This window comes from Cannabis sativa, chromosome 6 (assembly GCF_029168945.1).
Source record: "Cannabis sativa cultivar Pink pepper isolate KNU-18-1 chromosome 6, ASM2916894v1, whole genome shotgun sequence".
In the NCBI taxonomy this organism is placed as follows: domain Eukaryota; kingdom Viridiplantae; phylum Streptophyta; class Magnoliopsida; order Rosales; family Cannabaceae; genus Cannabis; species Cannabis sativa.
Window position 1 is genome coordinate 36,147,303 of NC_083606.1, and position 20,763 is coordinate 36,168,065.

The 20,763-nt window shown below is 33.7% G+C and overlaps 1 pseudogene; it reads right to left on the reverse strand.

Moving 5' to 3' along the window:
* Positions 1–3,116: 3,116 nt before the first annotated feature.
* On the reverse strand, positions 3,117–8,312 carry LOC115725138 (probable beta-1,3-galactosyltransferase 2; annotated as a pseudogene).
* Positions 8,313–20,763: the final 12,451 nt, after the last annotated feature.

The following is a 20,763-nucleotide window of genomic DNA, read 5'->3' on the forward strand; positions in this document are numbered from 1 at the left end:
TTCAATTATTTTTCACGAAAATTCACAAACATCAATCAATCATCATATAACACTCAATACAACATGAAACCATCCAAACAACAAACAATCGTTTTAAAGTCCAAATTTCTTCCAAGCAAATCAATTACCATGGCTTTGAGGCCAATTGTTGGAAATTATTTTACCGGGATCTTAGATCTACTCACAAGTATATTGTTTAACACCCTAAATATGAACTTTCTAAAACGATAAAATAAACACATATAAAGTTAAGAAAACCTTACATTGATGCAAAGGAATTAATGTCTCCTTCCACTCAGATCTATAACCCTTGTATCCTTTCTGTCGCAGAGTATAATCAAGATCTGAGCCCGAATGTCCTTCTCTTTGAGTTTGATCCTTCACAGTCTTCCAATCAATGATTGAGTTACTACTTGCTGTGTGTGGGCACTCACTCTTTCACTAGGGTTCGAAATATAGAAGAAGAAAAGAGAGAGAGAGAGAGGGGTTTCGGCCATGGTATAGAAAAAAGGGAAGGCTCAGTTTTTCTAAAGAGAAACTTTTCTGACAGAAAAGGCTATTCAAAGTTGTGATTTTGACTGAGCCATCACTTTCTATTTATAGGCAACTACTAGGTTTAGGTTAGGAATTATTTGGCATTAAAATAATGAAAATATCAATTTGAAATACCACATAAAGTGGTCGGCCAAGGTGTAGATAATGGGCCCCACTTTATTTTGCAGTTTTAACAAATTTTATTTCTATTTTCTCAAAAATGCCAATTTTCCAATTCTAACCATTTAAATGCTAAAACTAATTATTTAATAACTAAAATAGATTATTAAATAATATTGTCATTTAATTTAATTATTAACTAGACATATATAAAGTCCATTAATAAATAAACCTAGAATCTCTTTTCTTTACAATTTCGCCCCTGCTTAGTGAAAATTCACAAATTAGACATAGTCTAACTTTAGAATTATAATTGACTAATCACGAATCAATTATTGAGTCTTACAAGCAGTATGTTCTCAACTAGAAAGGGGACCATGGATCTATATGCTGAGCTTCCAATAAGTGAACCGAATTTACCAAGTAAATTTCTACTTATTAATTTTTCGTTGAATCCACTCTTAGAACTTAGAATTGCACTCTCAGACTTATATAGAGCATATTATATGTTCCACGATATAGATATGCTATCTCATTTAACCATTGTTATAATCTTATTGTGATCAAAGATCCTCTATATAGATGATTTACATCGAGATGGGATAATTTTACCGTTCTCACCCCTCAATATATTTTGCCCCTTAAAACACTTAGCTACCTGTAAATGGTGTTTAGTGATCTAATAATTAGTCAGTTAAACAAGAGCTCATCCATTTACTTCTATTTGCTAAGCTCGAAGGGAATCATCACTTGACTTCTATACACCAGTAGAAGCTATAGATTCCATATTTATGTTCAGCACTCCCACTCAATCATACTATCATGTTCCCAAAATATACGTATCACCCTGACCCAAAAGTAGGCTTAACTAATAAATCAAAGAACATGAATAGTACTCCTGAGTTGAGCCTAAGCATATCAGGATTTAGATTCTCTTAATCTTAAGATCAACTACTGATATTGACTTGGAAAGATATATAACGGTAAGTTTTTAATATCTTAACTAAGTTGCAATATCGGTCCAGTCCAATGTATACTCCATACATTCGAAACTAGTATACTTTACTAATGTCCTGGAAAGAACATAACACTTACTCCAAGTGTAAGTACACATCATCGCTGATTATCACATTAGTGTAAATCCAAAACACTGATGAAACAGGGACTTAGTCTTTTGATTCATATGATCACAATCACATTCCAGTGTGTTGACAATACTGTAATTGTGAATAAACATATGATCTGGATTTAACTAATTTTGTGTGTAAATGTAATAAACATATTAAACCATTAGCATGTAAAATTCATGTAAATGTAAATCACTTCAAATTTCTTATATTGATAACTAATCAGATTGTAAAGAGTTTTATTTAGGGCATAAAACCCAACAATCAAGTGGTACCTCAATCATAGTATGTAAGACTATGAAAAATCAGCATCAAAGAAGGAGAGAAAGAGATCCAGATTCAGATCTTGATAATGCTCTGCTACAGAAAGGAATCAAGGGCTAGAGATCTGAATGGAAGGAGTCATAATATTCCGCTGCACCCAATGTAAGGTTTTCTTAAACTCTTATGTGTTTATTTCATTGTTTTAGAATTCATATTAGGATGTTAATAAAACATACTTGGTAGTAAATCTAGATCCTGGTAAAATATTTCCAACACCCTCGTCGTTCACAGTGCCAGTCCGGTGAGTACCACTGTGGGGACCACCGGTGGTCTAGAAGTCATTCTCAAAGTGGGAATCGAGATCCTGAGGTCTCTAGCTCTTCCCTTTTATTTTCATTTTCCTTTATTCTTCTTCTTCTTCGAACTGAACAAAAAAAAAAACACTTAAAAGGACGAGAGAAAGATCGAAGGAGAGAGAGAAGAGGGCAAATCGGGGTCGAAATTTTCTGGGTCGTGAGGTTTAGTTCTGTGGCCGATCTGGCATGGGGTGGTCGGAGAAGGCTGGCGTTGTGCACTGTGAGAGAGTGTGTATGAGAGGGGGGTCAGAGAAGATTTGATCATGGGGTAGGCGGCTGGGTGTTAGGATTTTTTCAGCTAAGAAGAAGAAAAGAAAAAGGAAAAAGAGAGAGCAAAAATAAAATAAATAATTTTTTCATAATTTTTTATTTTCATAATTTTTAAATTATTTTTATAAAATTTTAATAATTAATATTACATAAGCCACTAAAAATTTCACTTATACAAGTGTGTACACGTAAACAGTTCACTGTGACACTTAATTGTAATTTTTGAACGGAGGGATACAGAGCAAAACGAAATGAAAACTTAGGTAATTTTACCTCTAAAATATCAATTTCGTAGTTAAGTATTAAAAATATAAAATTTAAATAGCTTTACCGCTATTATCCCCGAAAAAATAACAAGTCAATATTTGGTATTCTTGATAATTCCCCCTTTTATTGTCGGGAAGGAATATGTCATTATACATGAGACCAATAAAAAAAATGGTAATTGTAACTAAAATCGACATATTGTATAATGATAAATCATCATTTAGTTATACAATAAACCTGAAAAACAACAAGACTGAAAATAACTCTAAACCCTACAAAAAGGTTTTATCTGCTTTTCTTTTTATATTTAAAATTAAGGAACAAATGGCACGCAAATGGTGGCACTTATTGTGTTTGTGGACCTTCATCAGTCATGCCAGGGCACACTAACAAAATGTCTCTTCCCAAACACTTGAAAAAAAGAATAATTTTTTTTTTCTTCTCACTACAATACACTCTTTTTGTTTTGTGGAGTTCCTTTTTGTGTGTTCTCATCTAAACTGGAGCGGAAATCCCCAAAGAAACATCAACAATTTCAAGCTTGTTTTAGCTCTCATTTTACACTTGTAAGTTGTTACCAAAAAAACATGTATCTGTACGGACATGTTACAAAACAAGTTCCACCGGTAGAAGGAGCAGCATAGGCGATCCTTCTTCCTTTGTTGTACAGGAGGAGACAGAAGGGCTTCACTTTAAAATTCTGCACTCCACAAGGCATTCTCGCCTTCCCCGCATCTTCGGTGTACCTCCTTCATCCTCTCCACCGATTTGCAAATCCCACTGCAGCTCCAGTCAAAGGAAGCAACACAGACGTTGCCTGCTTGAGCCTTCCACTCACAATCTGTGGTAAGATTAGAGTTGGTCAAATTAGTAATGATCTTATTTTTACACATGCAACAAGCCAATGCCCATTGTTCATAATTTCATTTTCATGTTTTCCCCTCTTGTGAGTGTTGTGTGCAAATATTTTAAAGAAGCAAATGCAAAAACATCCTCTTCATAGCTCAAAAGTGAAGACGGTGAGACAGGAAAAAAAAAAACTAGGAAAAAGATAAATACAAGACAAAAAATAATGTAAGAGATACTAAAAATATGGACAAAAAAAGGAAATTTTATTTATTTATTTATTTTTCTTCAGTGAAATATCTGTTTTGTTCAATCTTATTTTTATTTTTCGGACTTTTATCACCATCTCCATTTTTCTTCAACCATGACAAGAATCATGGGATTCTACTTTAAAATTAAAACTTGTTCCAATCTTGAAGATAGACTTTTTTTTTCTCACCAATCTTGAGCCCCTAGGAATTTGGTTCATGACAAGAATCATGGAGGTTCTAGTGATAAGTGGAGTTACTCATGTTTCTTATAAATAACTCAATATTTTTACATTTGTTCCGCTTCATAAACCACAACAACTCACTTTTTTCTCCCTTTTACTTTCCACTTTAATTTTCTCTCCATCAAAATAACAGAGAAAAAAAAAAGAACGAGGGAAAGAATATATACGCGAGACAAAAACAAAAGGTTAAAAACAAGGGGTTGATTGGAGAGGGTAGAAAAAAAGGTAGAAGAGCACAAAATATTATATTTAAAATTATTAAATTATAATAGGACTGTCCCCTTATTTTATTTTATTTACTTAAACACACATATATAGTTTGAGTAAAAAACTTATGTTGTTTCATTTCTACAGCACAAGAGATTTTGTTTTTCTATCTTCCATTTAACAACATCAAATAGTTAGTTAAAAGATGAGTCAATCAGGGAGTTAATTCTCATCAAATTTCCTTAGAACTCAAAATTTTATAATTTATAAATCACGAAGTGAAAATATGAGATTACCAGGTGGTGTTCCACAGCATAATCTTCGGTCGTCAATATGCTCCACGTCCAATCCTATAAACCATGATCCCAGAGAAACATCCTCATTTGCATATCTGTGTAGCACATGCCTAGATGATCCATAACAAGGAGAAAAAGTAATAGAATTGTTAAGAGACGGAATGAAAAGAAAAAGAAAATCAACTTGCAGCAGACTGACAACTTACTGGTTAATTGATATGTACGTAGCCAAGTCTTTTGAGACAGCATATAGCTGGCCAGTCGCATGACGGAAATACTTGTTACCATCCTCGCCGAACTTCCAATGTTCGGGTTCATGATATCTTACTCCTCTGATTATGAAAAAGAAAGGGAAAGTAAGTAAAAGTATGATTCATGCTATGATCTGAAACAGGTAACTTTAAGAGCACATAGCATTATCTCACTTTTGAGCTAGGACCGGCCCAGATTTCATACAGCCAATGTAGACTCTGGATTTGTCCCTATGTGTAGCCAAAGTTGCACCAAGTGTTGCTGTAAATTTACCAAAAATGAATTAGTGAAGGAAAAAATGGGGAAAGATGATGAAAAGTACAAGCATTCACTGGAGCACCATGAGGAAGGTATGACATATCATATCTAATACCTATATTTACATGTACATCATCATCAACTTTGACATAGAAGTCTGCATCCCATAAAGCAACAGCCGTTGCAAAGTATGTCTTTGTCTTGGCTGACAACTCTAGATAACCTTCCACATGCTCCTGTTTCCATGATTTGTGCAAAACATTCGCATGGTTAGTTGATTTTTAATTATATTTACTCTAAAACCATAATACAAATAAAGATTTAAAGATGACTTGTTTAAGGTTGTAGTTCGAAGATAAAATATATGTTACTTAAGCATATTAGAAGAAAAATGGTTTTACCAATCTCAAAAAATCACCATGCTTTTGATCCTCTGCTTCAACAGCTTTATCAAGGATACCACCTGATGTAGCACTACCAACAGAAAAAAGATAAGTACAGGATTAGAAAGTGACAATTCTACACTAGAACAATGCTATATTTCAAAGTTGTGAGGTTTGTCATGTGACAGGTAAAAGGAGAAACAATACAAGTTCTAACCACGTAGTATAAGTTGTATGTTCTAAAGTAGGAAAAATTTGAAAAAAGAAAGTTACAATGAAATTCGAGAATGCATTAACTGAAGTAGGTTTTAGCTCTCACGAAGTACTTACCTATGACCTATCACAAACCGCATTATTATGCCCTTTTCATCCTCAAGCTTCTTTCTCTTGTCACCTAATTACAAAATAAAAAGATTCTTCAGAAAAGTAATAATATTAAAATCATTCAGTGTACTAAACATGCATGCTTCTAAGTGTGAATATATAGATATTTAAAGTCCACATGCCTTGAGGCATCCAAGTTGCACGGACAGAATCTCTTCATTTCCGGCTACTGAAAGCAGTATTGATCCCAACGACCATCAAATATTTTCTCCTCTTTATTGATTCAGATAATCTTAGGTTGTCATCCACAGGTGAGCCATTGAGGATTGATTCCTGAGCTGCCCTTGCTGCTGCTAATTCCATCTCTAAATTTGAAATTGTCTTATCCAGGGTTCTGCAGTTTGAAAGTAACATAAATAATTTACATCTGAGCGTTTTAGTAGAAATATAAATATTGGTAGTACAATAGTTGGCCTACTGTATAGCATCATGAGTCCTTGTAACTTCTCCATAAATGTCCTTGGCTTCATGTTCTCCATTCTTCAAGTAAGCAAAACATAAACAAATCAGGAAGTTACTAACCATGACCATGTCAGAGCACAACAATGAAGAATAACACACTTAAAAACCAAGCAATAAAAATAAAATACTCACAATTTTGGGATCACAACCTGAAACCAACTTCTGCATTTCATCATCCACCCTTGTCCTTGATATGCTTTTCGCCTCAGGTAGTATTGACATTCTACAAACCAAATAGCTTACTCAGTAAGGCAAACACAGGGCACTGAGTTCTTTGTTTTGGAGAAGACATAACACATAAAGAGTTAAAAAGAAAAGAATGAGAGATCGTATTCAAATTCCATAGGAGAAAATATAAGCATAAAAAAGAAGAAACCAAAGCAAGGCCACAGAATGAAATCATCGTAAATTCGTAATGATCATTCTGATAAATGTGATGGTATATTTTATAACACTTTCGATATTCATGTGCTTGGAAAATGGAGAAGCCAGCAAAAAGAAAAACAGAACTAGCATAAAAATAAAGAAACCAGAGAAATTTAAAGCTTCCAAAACAAAATTATACAGGTGTTAAAAATTTGGAACTACATTTCTATTGCATCTAAATTAGAGGTGTAACTGAATTTAAACATCAACGCCATAAAAGTTCCCAAGTCCAGCTAAACTTTAATAGTTTAGGACTATTCTGTGCAAATTTAAGATCAACCATAAACTCAAAACTATATTTGATTGTACAGTAAGGTCCATAAAGAACAGGAAATAGAGGAGTAAGACAGTGAGAAAAGCTTCCGTAAAACCAGCTTCATGGTCAAACTACAAGTACCCAAATTACTCATGGCACTCCTAAACAGCTAAAACCTATACTCGATAGACAATAGGTCAATATCTTCTCTAAAACCCACAGATCCTTTATGCAAAGAATCAAAATATTTTTCTTGTACATTAGAGAGTGAACAATCCCAAATTTTCTAGGCTGCTTAACAATTGATTGGAAGAGCAAAGGAGTGTTTCAAGCTTTACAGGGGAAAAGTTACCTGTCAGAGAAGAGCATCCCAACGCAAAAGCATCCAATACAAAGCAAAAGAGTCCATTTCCGAGACACCACACCCTTTGAAGCTGACTCTACTCCTCTGTTCTTCCAAGACATGGTGAAGCTCTTCTCTTTTGACCCAATTCCAGAACAAAAAAGCTAAATCAGAACAATACCCATGACCAATGCCAAGTCGATTTCCACAAACCCAGATCGAAATAACCAAGTTATTGTGAAGAAACTCAACGGTACAACACCAACTGCAAACGGGTCCTCAAGCTTTTTACCCACCAAAAAAAAAAAAAAAAAAAAAGCTGGGTCTTCAAGAAGCTATGGTGGTTGGAATTTGTTTAGAGTAAAGATGACCCAACAACTATTACGTTGAATATACTTGAAGAATAAATAAATATTGTGTATATAAAATTACACAAACGACATTAAGAATCTTCTTAATCCCAAATGTCCAAAATTTTGCCAAGCTGTGCTGTTACCAGTTTCTAATTGACATCTCAACAACCCTTTGATTTATCTTGCTAGTGCTTGTTCTTCACATTATATATCATATCACAGCCAACTAGTAACTAAAGATACGTATATAAATATTTTAAATAAACGGGTGCTGAAGAAATGACTTAATTTTATTAATTTTATGTAAAATTTGACACCTTTATTTCTGAAAGTGTAGAGACTGAGAATTGTCGGCAGCCTAGATTCTTCAATGACAAGACGAATATGTTCTTATTTGCAGAGGTAAAAAGGTCGGAACTTTAGGCTACACGTGCTAGTGCATCTATAGCTTTTTTTTTTTTTTTTAAATCATTATTATCGTAATATAAAAATAGCTAATTATTTGGTTCTTATGTTTGCGTTTTAGTGATTAGATACTTATAATAAATATTGGATTAGAATTAATTTTATTTGTTATCTCAAATTTTATTTGGATCACGTGGTATGTTTCTTTGGGTGACACGTATCATCATATTAAGCCTAAGCGGAGAAAAGAGTCTTACGGAGTGTCTGCCCAAGACATGTACTAGGTTGGATGTAATAATAGCTTTTATTTTTTCTGTGTGGAATTATTACTGTGAGGCTCAAATTTAATTAACGAAAATCTGCGTTCACAGTTTAGTGTTTTCATTGAGAGCCTCTGTGAAAAAGCTCAAAAAAGACCTCTTGACATAAAAGTGATGGATGACACCAAAGATAATAATCCTCAAGAAGGAATCAATCATCGACCTAGAAAACAACCATTGATTCCTCAGGGATCTATTGACTCATCGCCTGAACAGACTGCAAATACTAAGAAAACCCAGTATTGGGGTCCTTAGCTTGACGGACCTTGGATAAACAACAATCGACCACTTCCTAACCAAGATGATGAGGATGGCGCCTATGACCCAACCAGATACATACCAATCGTGGAATTAGAAAATCGACATCTTAGGCGTCGATTGAAGGAAGCAAACCAGCGTAATACCGAGTTAGAGCTTGAAATAGCCACGGTAAGGGCAGCGCAGGAGAATTGTATCCAAAATCAACCTGACCTTGGGAGAAGAGATTCACTAGGTAAACCTCGCAGCTCGCAAACCAAGAGGCAGGCAACAATTTAGAGATATACTCAAAACTCTCAGGAGATGCAACCTAAGGAAACTGAGGAAAATTTGGAGACACAGCCCGAGATACGTGGAACATCAGACAAAAATCGCCAATCCTCTCTTCAGGCTCACAAGAAAGAAATTTGCACAATCCATTATAGGGAGAATAAGGTGAATCAAACCGAGAATGGAGCCAAGTTAACTTTGATGGTGAGCAGTTGCTTGTCATTTGACTTCTCGAGACTAATATTGTTTTAACTTCAATAACTATATTTTCTGGTGTCGAGATGATCTTCCTTGCATGCATACCATCTTCTAGTGAGATAAATGCCTCGCTGTCTGCTATCTTGACTCGCCACACTATCTATACTCAGTTTATATATCGTATAATATACGCTAAGTGTTTTTAGTGTTATCGTTTCTCTTTCACGCAGCGAGGTTGAGGCCTCGTTATGCACACGTGCACCTTTTGGGTTTTATGCCCTAAATAAAACTCATTTCATATAATCAGATTTACTTATTAATAAAGATCAGAAATAACATTTTATGTTGCATGGTTCACATGATTTATTTCATGATTATATGTGTATATAATGCATGAATTCTTTTTAAGTCCAGAACATATGAGTTGGTTAAAGATTATAGTGTTGTCAGCACAGTGGAATATAATCTTTATTATATGTTCAAAAAAAAAAAGTTTATTCCCTGATTTGTCAGAACACTGGATTTAGACTGACATGGCATAATCAGCGATAGGTATTCTTACACCTTGGAAAAGTGTTATGTCCTTTCCAGGACATTGGCAAAGTTTACCAGTATCGGATGTATGGAGTATACATCGGAAGGGACCGATATTGAACTTTGATTAGATATATTAAAATTTACCGTAATATCTATTCAATTCAATATCACCTGTTGATCCTAGATCAAATGATCTTAATCCTGATATGGTTAGGTTCAATCTCAAGAGTGTTACTCGTGTTCTTTGATTTGTTAAGTTAAGCCTACTTTTGGGTCAGGGTGATACGTACATTTTGGGAACACGGTAATGTAATTGAGTGGGAGCGCTAACATAAATATGGAATCTATAGCTTCTATCTGGCAAATAGAAGTAAAGGATGATTTCCTTCGAGCTTAACCAAACGAAGATAAATGGTGGAGATCTCATTTCACTTAGCTGAAATATCATTTATACAGGGTTAAGTGTTTTAAGGATAAAATACATTGAAGGTGTAGCGGTAACAGTAGTGCCTTTTCAATGTAGATCATCTATATAGAGGATCATTGATCACATTAGGGTTATAACAGTGGATAACTAATGACGTGTCTATATCGTGGAACATATAGAGCGTTCTATATGACTGAGAGTGCAATTCCAAGTTCTATGTGTGGATTCAATGAGGAATTAAGAAGTTAGGGAATTTACTTGGTAAATTCGGTTCGACTTATTGGAAGCTCGGTTATATACACCCATGGTCCCCATACTAGTTGAGACCATACTGCTTGTAAGACTCAGTTAATTGATTTTAATTAATCAATTATAATTCTAAAAGTTAGACTATGTCTACTTTATGAATTCTCACAGTTTAAGGATGAAATCGTAAAGAAAAGGGTTTATAGGTTTAATTATTAATTAAGAGACTTTGTATGTCTAATTAATAATCATTTTAAATGACAATATTATTTAATAGTCTTGTAGTTATTAAATATTTAGTTTTGGCATTTAAATGATTAGAATTGGAAAAATGGCATTTTTGGAGAAATAGAAATAAAATTGAGGAAACTGCAAAATCCAAGTGAGGCCCATATCACCCTATGGCCGGCCACCTCTTTGTGATTTTCCCAATTATTATTTTTAATTTTAATTGCCATGTAATTGCTAATCAAAGCCTAACAAAAATAGGAAAGTGGTAGATCACACTAAATAATGCAGTTAATTGATTACACAGTAATTAAGGGAACTGTTTTATTTGGAAAGTTGTGCTCTCCCTTCTCCCTATATAAAGCAACCTTTGTTCTCTTCTCTTATATACTTAAGACCACGAAATTAAGAGAGAAAAAGAGAGAAAATTTCGAAATCCTTGTGAGATGAGTAGTGCCCACACACATCAAGTGGTACCTCGATCATAGTATGTAAGACTATGGAATTTCTGCATCAAAGAAGGAGAAAAGAAGATCCAGGTTCAGATCTTGGTGATGCTCTGCTACAGAAAGGAATCAAGGGCTAGAGATCTGAACGGAAGGAGTCATATTATTCCGCTGCACCCACTGTAAGGTTTTCTAACTTCATATGTGTTTATTTTCATTGTTTTAGAATTCATATTAGGTTGTTAATCCAACATACATGATAGTAAATAGATCCTGGTAAAATAATTTCCAACAGCACCCACATGATTTCTCGTCAATACATAAGTTACCAGTTCGTACGTTTCTGTCTCGCAAAAGGCTATTCAGCCAGCAGAATTATGAACATACCCTGCGAATTATATTTCCAACGAGTTGTTCCATGCTAAGTGTGTTTTTTTTTTTGTGTATTTTAGTTCTTTGTTCTTCCCAGCTCGACACGTGTCTTCCTTTGATGTGCTTACCGAATTTCGAGTATAACACTTTAAATCAAGTAATTTTTATTAATAATTAATTAAAATAAATAGACTAAAATATATTAAATTTTAATTAGAAAATAAGTAATTAGTTTATGAATTATCTAGATAGATTTTTTCTAGGTAGACCTTTGGTATTTTTCTAGATATATTCAATTAAATAAGAAAATTAATATTTAAGTTAATTATGTTCTAGACACTTAAATATTTGATATTTTTCTTAAGAGATTTAATTAAATAGAAAAATTATATTTATGTTGAAAATTGATTTATTTAATTTTAGACCAACATAAATTAGAATAATTTTTCCAATTTTATTTTATTTTATTTTTAAGTGATTTCGAAAATGTATTTTTATACATTAGATTTCGAATTCAATTATATATTTTTAGAAAAAATTAAATTTGAGTTGAAAATTAATTATTTAATTAATTTTGGACCAACTTAAAAGTAATTTTCACAACATTTATTGGAAAAGTAATACTGAGGATGGATTTTTATTTTTTCGATCTTCCTAGGGTATAAATTTATAAATATTAATTAAAATTTATATTTAGAGTTATCTAAATTAGTAATTTTAATTAAATAAATATATGTTAAAATAAATAGATTAAAATAAGTATCAAAAGAAATACAACTCCTTTAAAATAATGAGCTTTTGTTATAAGGATATTCGATCTCCATTGTTGGTCCTACATGGTTAATTGTTTTCAATATAATCTCGAGACGCTAGACTTCGTCTCCCTTATGAATGGCTATTCATTGAAGCATTTAACACCGTAAAGATGTCGAAAGATAAGTATTTTGTAAGTTTTTGTCTCTATTAGACTCTCCCATACGGTGACTACTTAGAGATAAATTTACGAAGAATGAAACAATGGTGGAAGCTCATAAGATAGAATGGCCTTGACTCTCGCCTAAACGGGACAACGCCGGATTCTAGTCTTGATCGAATAAAAGGTTGCTAGAATGGTCTCTATTTTAGATGAGTTGACTACTCTATTCAATTAATGATATCTTTGACTCTCGCTTAAATGGGACACTGTATCAGTTTGTTGGATACCTTGGAAATTATTTAAGATGTGTTTATTTTATATTTTCACATGTCTTTCTTACTTGCTACTTGTATGATAATTTTTGAATGTGTATGAATTTATATTAAATCTATGTTGTTTTCTATTATTAATTGTAGTATAATTTTGATCTTCATTGTTGGTCTAACTTAGCTTGTTGTTTTTAATGGGACAAATCCCAAAGGATTGTCATCTATTAGACAAACATAGTAGTGTTAGATCTCAACAGATAAGTATTTATAAATGCAATATCTAGTTGTACATCCAAAGATTACAACTTAGATTACTGTTTACAATATGAAACAATGAAGAGATTCATAAAATAAGAATAACTTTGACTCTCACCTAAACGGGACATCGTTGGATTCTTATTTTAATCGAAATTATCATTTAGTTTCCTCTTAGCTTATTACTTATAAAGTATATCATGGACAGAAGGTTAATACATCATCTGCTTATGATGTCACTCTAATTTCTCTTATGAAATGGATGACGCAGAAGATTATATTCTTGACATTCTATCCCGAAATGATATAAATCCTCGATCTTAGAAATCTCCAACTTGTATATGTTTATTTTAGGAAAATTAGACTTAGAGTTAGATTAGTAGTGGTGGTCCAAGCTAGAATAATAACTCAAGAAATTTTTGGTATAAATTTAAGTCTTTGACTTTAAATTTTAGATTCCAAATAGAAATTTCAATTTCTGTTCCTAGAATACATTGGACAATACAGTATGACTTTCACAAGTTATTAATATCCATTTTCTATCAATGGATCCAAACTATATGTTTATGTATGGAATAAGAGTTTTGTATTCTGTGACCAGGATCCACTTGGACTATTCTAAGAACTCTTTGTTATAACTAAACCTTTTTCATCAAAAGACCATAACCATAGTTTAATATATCTATGGCATTTGCATCTTGTTCATAGTGGTTTTGACAAGATGATTCCCTGCAAAGAGAAAATATGCCTATATCCACTTGAAAGTAAGATCATCTATATTCAAATATGGATGTACATTCAGGGGTGGGTATGAGTTTTCGTTATATTCTTTAGAAGATCACTCTAGATTTTACGTTAGTGCAAAGAAATTTGAAATGTATGAAAAATTTCATGAATTTCTAGCAATGTTGAAAAACATTAAGGTAAGTGGTTAGGGATCTTCCAAACTGATAGGGGTGGAGAAAATTTGGTGGATATGCAGTTCAAAGATCATTAAGTTAAATTTTGAATTGTATTCAAACTTATCTCCCCAGAAATTCGATTTGTATATTGATGATAGTATAAGGTCTATGATTAGTTACTACCAGTTGCCTAAGTCCTTCTAGGGAATACCCAAGTGATAGGAATATTTTAGAATGATGGAATGGTTGTATACTTAGTGTAAACCATTACTAGATTCATGATTGACCTAATCGTGATCTTATGAAAAGATAGAAGTGTTAACTAAACTTTACATGTTTTATAGCTATTCTAAATGATTAGGAGTGGACCATCCTATTGTCATTAAGATAACAAAGTGTTTGTTACAATAAATACTAATTTTCTAAGAAAATGACCAAGTCTGAAAACAAAATAGCAAAGTAGAAGAGATATTTTTTCTTGATTCCAAAGTGTTTTATCATCTTATTCTATCTAAGATGGTCCCATTGCCTTTATTGTATTGACACAATTGAAGAGGACAATATCACTTATGTTCTTAGACAGAAAGTCATGGCACCTTGTTGTAGTGGGAGGGTTTCAAGGAACTCACCCTGTTATGACTTGGGAGACACTTGTGATTTAAAATCCATTATTAGTTTAAACAAGTAATGGATTGTGTTTGGTTGTTGTTATTGCTGCTGTTGTTTGATGATGTTTTTGAAGTTAAATTATGATTAGAATTAATGTTTAGAGCTAGTTTGATGGTTGTTTTTGAGGTTTGTTCAAGGTTTGAGCTTACAAGCTCAAACTTTGCTCTCACATGGTGGATTTTAATTCTATTCATGTTGAGGTGTTTTATTGCTTTGATATTGTTCTTTGAGGTCTAAATAGCAGGTCTGCAAGGTTTCATTGAGTTTGGGGTTGAATTGGTTGAGTTATGAATTTTTGTTGGATTCCTGCGCAGAATCGGAATTCCGGTTCAGGGGGACCTGTAGGAACAAGAATTCCGGTTGGTCCCCAGGAAACCCCGCGGAACCGAAATTTCGGTTGGGGTAGTTTTGGGAACCCTAGTTTTTTCCCATTTTTGTGATGTTTAGGGTATTGCCATGTTATTCATCGATAGGGAAACTTTTAGTTTCAAGTTTAAGTCCCCGGAAAGTGATTTAGCGTGTCACTTACGTATGTTGTGATTGATGTGATTTAGGAGCCTGTTATTCGCCGAGTAGTTGTTCCACTCAGGTTGGCCGGCACACCTGAATTCGAAATCAAGGTAAGATTAGTATAATGTTATGCATATGTTTATACATGTTTAGCATAAATGTTAGTTAGCGTCAGAATAGGCAAATCTATAGCCCTCAAATTAGCATATCAGGGCATCGAGGAGGTGTACATAGAGATGCACCGAGATGCCAACAGATATATGCTAGGCTATCAGATAGTATGAGTTAACTGCTACCACATCGGTACGATTAGAGTACTGAGTATAGGCTGGATTCGCAGTTAGTCATACTTTTTCAAGGATGTTCCTGACTTTAGGGTTATGGTTAGTTGTATGGGCGCCTGATTATCACCCGGGACATTAGTATGTTTTTATGTTATGCTTTTCTTACTGAGTCTGTCGACTCACAGTGCTATGTTTACGTGTAGGTAAGGGCAAGGCCAAAGCTGAGGAACCGTGAGGATGAGCAGATGAAGATTGTACATGTCGGGGCGGTTAGGCCTGGAGCGTACGATCCTCGAGACAACAGGGCTTTTGCTATTTAGTCGCTAGGCGACAAATATTTTGTATATGAATAGTAAACTTTTCTAACTGTATTTTGTAAGCGGGATCCCGAAATTTTATAAATGTATTACTTTATGTTTTAATTAAATAAGCAAATTTTAATTATTCACGATTTTCAATAACCTCGTTGATTAGCAACGAGTTGCACAGTACGTTAAAAATCATGCTAACACGCCTATAATAATTAGGGTGTTACACATTGTTAAACCCTAAACCCTAGATCCTTGTAAAATATTCTCAACATCTTACACTCTGTTTCTTCTAAAATAAAAAACAGCATCATGTATCTTGATACTGCATCTGAAATGTGGACCATATTGAATATTCGATCCAATTAAGGAAATGGTCCAAGAATTTTTGAATTGAATGAATCCTTGACATACCTTCATCCAGGTGATTCAATGAATCAGTGAGTGCCTATTTTGCAAAACTCAATGCTATGTGAGATGAAACTAATCAATTAAGGCCTAGAATCCCTTGTACTGGTGCTGCAGCAATACAGACACAAGATCATCATAATTGTGATCAGGTTCTTCAATTTCTCAATGGCCTAAATTAATCCTACCATGCCATTTGTGACCAAATTCTCCTTTTTGATCCATGTCCTTCAATAAATAAAGTTCTTTTTATGGTCATACATCAAGAAAGACAAAGAACATTAGGTAACAAAACAATTCCACCAGTTGCTACTACAACCAATACATCCACCATGCCATCTGAAGTTGTCCAAGCTGCTAATGCGCATGCAGCTTCAAGAAACAAAAGGCCTCGTCCTCATTGAACCAATTGCCAAAAACTAGGTGATTATAAAGACAAATGCTATTTTCTAATAGGTTTTCCACCTAGTTATGGCAATCAAAAACCAACTGATCCTGCTGCCACTCGCAAATCTGATCTTGGTTTACCACACAAGAACATGCCATAAACATCCCAAGTTTCAAGCACCATATCTAACATCAATCCTTCACAACTCACCTTAGCTCTGTGTCAACAACTAATCTCTATGTTGACATAACAATTATAACCTTCCACAGATGCTTCAACATCCAATGACAATGCAGTTGAACAACTTCTTAGGTACGACCACTCTTTTCGCTTGGATTATAGACAGTGGAGCAACACATCATGTTTGATGTGGTAAAAATTATTTTTTTGCTCTAACTCATAATACAATGGCTAAATTTGTCACTCTTCCTAATGGCACTAAAGTACAGATCAAAAAAATTGGTACTATTCAAATAAACTCTCACATTACTCTGTATAATGTTCTCTTTGTACCAAAGTTTGACTTTAATCTTTTATCTGTACACGCTCTCTTACAAAACAGTAAAAATTCCATGCATTTCACTTCTTACCACTGTTATATCCAGGACCATTCTCAGACATTGAAGATTGGGATAGCTAAACAAATTAGGAATCTATACTACCTGCAACAGTAGACCCTCCCCAAGCATGCTTTATCAATCAATACTTGTAATGTTCAAATTACTAATCTCTAATGGTATACTCGCCTTGGACATTCATGGTACTTGGTACTAATAAAATTAATAAACATTTACATTTCTCTAAAATTTTCACTCTTTTGCAAAGCAAAAGAAACTACCTTTTCTTTGACCTCATTCATATGAACATTTGTGGACCAGATTCAATCCCTTTAGTTGAAGGCTACGATAATTTTTAACCATAGTTGATGACCATTCAAGGCACACTTAGTTATACTTTTTAAAAGCAAAATCAGATGCCATGTTAGCCATACAAAATTTCTTTACTTTCATTCATACTCAATTTTAGGTAAATATCAAAGCTGTCCACAGTGATAATGCCAAATAATTACATCTCACTACTTTCTATGCCACAAAAGGAGTCTTCCATTACAACTCTTGTGTTGGTACACCACAACAAAATATTGTAGTTGAAAGAAAGCAATAACATATACTCAATGTAGCTCATGCACTAGCATTTCAATCCAATTTACCCCTAGCTTATTGAAGTTATATGGTGACCATTGTAGTGTACCTATTAAACATAACTTCTTCTGTTTTACTTAATGATAAAACATCTTATGAGTTGTTGCATCAAAAGCCACCACTCTACACACACCTTTGAAATTTTGGCTGTCGAACATATGCTTCATTTTTCACCACCAAACCTAAATTTTCACCTCGAGCTAGACCATGTGTTTTCATTTTCCATTCAAACTAACAACATTTTCCATTCATTAAATGTTGTATTTTATGAACATAAACATCCCTCATAATCAGAACATTGATGACTTCTTTCATCAGTGTTCCACCACTTCTCCAACCAACATGCATGAGGAAAATAAAACTCAAATCCTCATTCCTGAATCCATTCCAGCTCCCAAACCTCCACTTCACACTGCTGATATAAACACACAAAAACTAGTCACCAACACTTGCACCAGATCAGGTCGTGTTCATCACATACCATCCCATCTTCAAGATTACAATTGTGACATGGTTACTCATTCCAGCACTCAATATCCTCTCACCAACTTCTTATCATATGACAGATTCCTCGATTTATTTTCCACACCAACTTCATTTAAGAAAGCTTCCAAACACAAAGTTTAGGATGTGGAAATAGATGCTCTCAAAAAGAACGACACATGGATTGTGGTGCCTTTACCACCAAACCAACATGTCATTGGAAACAAATGGGTATATAGGATTAAACATAATCCTGATGGATCAGTGAAAAAAGTTAAAGCACGTTTAATTGCCAAAGGGTATGCTCAAAAACCAGGAATTGACTATTTCAAAACATAAGCTCCTGTAGCAAAATTCAACACCCTAAAACTCCTCTTTGCTCTTGCTGCCATCAAAAATTGGCACTTACACCACATGGACATCAATAATGCTTTCTTGCATGGTGATTTAAATGAGGATGTCTACATGAAACTTTCCCAAGGCTACTTTCCTAAAGGAGACCTGCCAACAAATGTAGTTTGTAAATTAAACAAAAGCTTGTATGGGCTTAAACATTTCTTGCGTCAATGGTAGGCCAAACTCAACACTACCTTATTGCATCACAATTTCAAACAAGCTAAAAATGATCCTTCTCTATTCACAAGACACTAATATGGTGTCTTCCTTGCTCTCCTTATATATGTTAATGACATAATTGTAGCCACCAATGACATAACTGCTCTAAAGCCATTCATATCAACACTTGATTCCAGGTTTAAACTCAAAGATCTTGGCACCCTTCGCTTCTTCCTTGGCCTTGAAATAGCTCGATGTTCAAAAGGCATATCTATTTCTCAAAGGCCATTCACATTACAACTTCTCAAAGAAGTTGGCTGCCTTGGTTCCAAACCAGTCTCCACTCCTATGGAACCTAATACTAAACTAAGCAACAACTCAGGGGACCTCCTCCAAAATCTAACTCAACATAGGAGTCTCATTGGCAAATTACTCTATCTTACAATAACACGGCCTGATATAAGCTTTGCTGTAAATAAACTAAGCCAATATCTCCAAAATCCTTGACAACCTCACATGCTTGCTGCAACAAGAGTACTCCACTACTTAAAAATTCACCAAGACAATGACTCTTTTTTTATGCTTCCCCTCCACCTAAACTCTAGCTCTAAGCCTTTGCTGATGCAGATTGGGGAGCTTGCGTCGACACAAGACAATCAATCTCTGGCTATTATGTTTTCTTAGGCAAATCACACATCTCATGAAAATCAAAGAAGCAACCAACTGTCTCACGGTCTTCTGCTGAAGCAGATTATCGCGCCATTGCCAATGCTACATGTGAACTCACATGGCTCACTTCCATTCTCCAAGAACTCAGACATCAATCTCCCTTCAATACTATTTTGCGACAACAATGCTACCATCCATATATTAGAGAACACAATTTTCCATGAAAGAACAAAACATGTCGAGATTGATTATCACATAGACAGGGAGAAAATCACAAATGGTACCCTGAAGTTGAGTCACGTTTCATCCAAAGTCAACCTTGGAGACATCCTAACGAAGCTACTTTTTCCTGCTCCTTTCAATGAAATTCTATTTAAGATGGGTGTAAAGAATCTTTACACTCTATCTTGAGAGAGACTGTTAAGTTTGTTACATTTGATCTATTCAGTTATAAGATTAGTTAGGTGTTTGTTACTCCAACTAGCTTTGTACTATATATATCTCATCTGTACCATTATTCTAAATCAATGAAAACAATTTTTTTTCTCTAAAGTTTTCTAATAAAAATCCATTTGGAAACCGACCCAATTGACCAAATAGCACGAATAAGCAAAATGTCCAGTTGGGTCGTTGTTGTTGTTGGTTTATGATTGGTTTTCAAAAGAATACCATGACTAAAAAAAAATTATTTTAAGAAAATCTCTTCCAATGGGTTTTGAATATGAACGAATGAAGGTGGCTTTTTGGTTTTTCTTCGAGGAGGTTGATAGTGGAAGGAGGCTTATCTTTTGTTTTGTGAATAAAATGATGATTTGATTAAAAGTGGCAATAATGAAGGATGAAATAATTATTTGAGTATGTTAAGAACATAAAATTAATGATTTGTCTTTTATCAATATCTTCTAAAAATAATGCTCGCTCTATCAAAATATTTTCATTTATTAATTTTTAAATTGAGAATCAAAATTTTTAAATAAAAGAAAATCACTTTTATTTTTTTTAAAACAATTATTTTAATCAATATTTTAAACTCCAACTCTATTCTAGACCTTAGAACACAAACTCCAACCCCAACCCAAAATCCAAACCCAAACTTAAACCCGACTTAAATAAAATAAATAAATAAAAATAAAAATTATAGAACACTTTTATTTTCTATTTTTAAAACATAAAACAAAAGTATAGAACGTATTTTTATTTTTATTTTAAAAAAAAAAAAAACAAATTTTAAAAATATAAATTTTGTTTTTTTTTAGTAATTAAAAAATTAAAAAAAAAAACAAAAACAAAAACAAACCTGTTAAAAAGAAAAGAAATAGGTATGGAAAGTGTAAAAATTAG